Source organism: Saccopteryx leptura, chromosome X, assembly GCF_036850995.1.
Source record: "Saccopteryx leptura isolate mSacLep1 chromosome X, mSacLep1_pri_phased_curated, whole genome shotgun sequence".
In the NCBI taxonomy this organism is placed as follows: Eukaryota; Metazoa; Chordata; class Mammalia; order Chiroptera; family Emballonuridae; genus Saccopteryx; species Saccopteryx leptura.
Window position 1 is genome coordinate 62,972,493 of NC_089516.1, and position 3,976 is coordinate 62,976,468.

Consider the following 3,976-nt stretch of genomic DNA (forward strand, 5'->3'; position numbering starts at 1 on the left):
GCAGCAGAGCCAAAGGAAGCAACATGGTCGCTGGTATCAGGACCAGATGCTATGACCAATTACCTTCTACCCTAGCACCGACCAATCATTAGAGATCACAACAGGAAAAGGGCACACCTAGAAAGCCAACGAATATTCTATTGAGATCCTCCCCTAAAATTCTTGCCTTTAGAAAACATAAAAACCCTTAAGACAAAGAATCCAGGGTGCTCATGCTCTGTTTCCCTGAAGCATGCTCAAGCCACCATCCTCTACTTCTTCCCTCAGGCACATTTGTTTGCTTCCTTTCTCCTAAGCCCTAAAGGTTGCCAAAAGACTTGCAACCATGGGAGCAGCAGGCAGTGGCAAATTGTCCCAGGGTTATCCCCCTGAACCTGTCTCCAAGGGCTCTTCTTTTGCCTCTGTAACTTGTTTCCTGGCTCCAAAAAGCTTACTTATGCCCCTCTGACATTGTTTCTAAAAGACTAAATAAACTTCTTGCACTAGACTTCTTTCCTCTGAATTCTTTCTTTACCAATCTCAAGAACTGAAGTCTAACTGTGCCACTAACACTACCACTTTTTTTTTTTTTTAAATAAATGTTTGGAAAGACACTTTTAGTGTGTGGACTCAGTATAAAGGCTTGAAGTAAGAATGTCTGGAGCAGTACTTTTCAACATCTATGTTCATTACAATTATAGAGCTTGCTAAAATGCAGGTTCTCATGGACTACTTTTGAGTTTCTGTTTCAGTAATTCTGAGACGGAATCCAAGAATTTTATTTTTAGCAGGTAACCCAACAAATTAATTTTTTTAAAATGGTACTCTTTGAGAAACAGTGCCATACAGGCTCGATGTTTAAAGCACTACAACCTGAAAGTTAGAAACCTGATAATTCTTCTACAAAATTATTGATCAGCATTTAACAAGTCCCTTCCCCTTCTATAAGTGAGATGCATTAACTATTTGATTCTTAGATATTCTTCCAATTTAGACATTCTATAATTCTATTTGCCTTCCAAACAGCCAATTTTTGTATTTTTTACTTTTTTACAGAGAGAGAGAGAGTCAGAGAGAGGGATAGATAGGGACAGACAGGAATGAAGAGAGATGAGAAGCATCAATCATTAGTTTTTTGTTGTGACACCTTAGTTGTTCATTGATTGCTTTCTCATATGTGCCTTGACCGCAGGCCTTCAGCAGACCAAGTAACCCCTTGCTTGAGCCAGCGACCTTGGGTCCAAGCTGGCAAGCTTTTGCTCAAACCAGATGAGCCCGCACTCAAGCTGGCGACCTCAAGGTCTCAAACCTGGGTCCTCCGCATCCCAGCTCAACACTCTATCCACTGCGCCATCGTCTGGTCAGGCCAAACAGCCAATTTTTAAAATTCCTGTTGCACATAGGAGCATAAGCTGCAAATGCAGATATTCAAAGAAATATAAATAATAGATAGCAGGAATGTCCAGGCTTTTGGTGGGATTGACCCATTTTATGTTTTTTTGTTGTTTGGTATTAATATTATTTTTTCCATTTTCTCTGCTTTGTGCCTGACCCTTTAGGTCAGTAAACTATTAACTGTAATTATGCAGAGTTTAAATTTTATTGGATGGTAAGAATTGAAGCTTAGAATCATAATCCAAGTTATTTTTGTTTAAATTTTTAATTTTTTTTATTTATTCATTTTAGAAAGGAGAGGGGGGGGGAGAAGGCGGGGAGGAGCAGGAAGCATCAACTCCCATATGTGCCTTGACCAGGCAAGCCCAGGGTTTTGAACCGGCAACCTCAGCATTTCCAGGTCGACGCTTTATCCACTGCGCCACCACAGGTCAGGCAATCCAAGTTATTTTTGAAAACCTGTGCATCTTTTCACCTAGCACAGAATTTAATTCAAAGGGTACATTTTTACTCTTACAAAAAACACACATGCATTTACTTACCTATATGAACCAATAAGCATGAGTACGGTAGTCAGATTAAGTATTTAAGATACTATTAAAGAAAAATTCACTTATGACTCATCATAATAATACCTTAAATTTGGTGGTTTATATTTTACAAAGAGCTTTTATACATTTTCTCATTTAATTCTTAAAATAAGCTTGGGGATTATCAATCCCAGTTTATAGACGACGTATGTGTAATTCTTCTTAAAATGACTTATCTAAGGTCACACAGTCAACAAGGAACAGAACCAAGGTAGCATCCCCAGTTTTTTAACTTAAAATCTAGTTCTTTATGTACAGTTACATATTCATAAAACCAGCAAGTTAACAGATACTAGTTTAGCCCTCTCTACTTGCCAGGCATGTTGGTAGGTGCTAGAAGAGATACAAACAAAAATGAGTCAAGATATTGAAATTCACTATAGTTATAGAGGTAATAGAGATTATGAATAGTATGGATCTTTGAAAACCAAAGGATAATGTTAGACATCATGGAAACCTACACCAAAGACACTAACAGCAGAATTTACAAATTTCCTTTTGGTTTTCTTGAGAAAAAGCAACCTACTGATGGCAGAAGATATTTGCAAAAGATACATCCCATAAGGTATGAATATCCAAAACATATGAAGAGGTTATACAACTCAATGTCAAAAAACAAACAACCCAATTAAAAAACAGGCAGAAGACATTTCTCCAAAGAAGATATACAAACACATGAAAATATGTTCAATATCATTAATCATCAGGGAAATGCAAATCAAAACCACATTGAGATATCTATCACCTCACACCGGTCAGGATAGGAATTAGCAAAAAGACAACTCTTGCACACTGTTGGTGGGATTGTAAATTAGTGCATCCCCTATGGAAAAACATATGGAGATTCCTCTAAAAATTAAAAATGGAACTACTATGCAACCCAGCAATTCCACTTCTGGATATTTATCTTAAGAAAGCAAAAACACTAATTCAAAAATGATACATGCACTATTGCTGCAGCATTGAGTACAATAGGCAAGATATGGAAGCTACATTGGTGTTCATCAGTAGATGAATGGATAAAGGAGATGTGAGATATATAATAAAATATGACTCAGCAATAAAAAATGAATTCTTGCTATTTGCAACATGGATGGATCTATAGTATTGTTAAGTGAAATATGTCAGACAGAGAAAGACAAATATAGTATGATTTCACTTATATGTGGAATCTAAAAATCAAAACAAACAAACAAAAAAACCTAAAAGTAAAACTCATAGATACAAAGAAAAAAATTGATAGGTGCCAGAGGGGAAGAAGATGGAGGAGGGGCAGAAACAGGGAAGGGGATTTGGAAACACATAATTCCAGTTATAAAATTAGTCATGGGAATGTAATGTACAGAATAGGGAATAGAGTCAATAACATAGCAATAAGTATATATGCTGACTGAATGGTTACTAGACTTATTGTGGTCATCACTTTATAAGGCATATACATGTTGAATCACTCTATTGTACACCTGAATCTAATATAATACTGTCTGTCAATTATAATTTAAAAATAAAAAATATATTTTTAAAATTTAACTCTCTTGCCTCCCATTTTTTGATAGAGGTTCAAAGACAGACAAAACAAAAAGCAGAAAATTCTCCTATAATGATTGAGATGACTATAAACCTCATTTTAGGTTTTGAGCTCTAAATTTGAGATAAGCTCTAAAAATAATAAGATGCAGCAAACTGAATTTCTATTTCAGGTACTAATAGAAAATTTTCACATGCATCTATACAGTGCCTTTAGAAAACACTTTTTTTATAGGTTGTCTCATTCAAAACTGTGGTGTAAAGTTCACTATTGTAATTCGTTTTACAGGTGAGAAAATTGAGATTTATGAGTCTAATTTAGAGTTATATAATAAGTATTAGAGTTGAAATTTGGCAAGAAAGATCTAATATTAATATTGAGCTCTATTTTTCCTGCAGTATGTTTTAGTTATCTCATATAAATCTTAGTAGGTAGGGATTTGAACACAAGTATGATCAGAATAATTTGATTTTCTATAACCCAG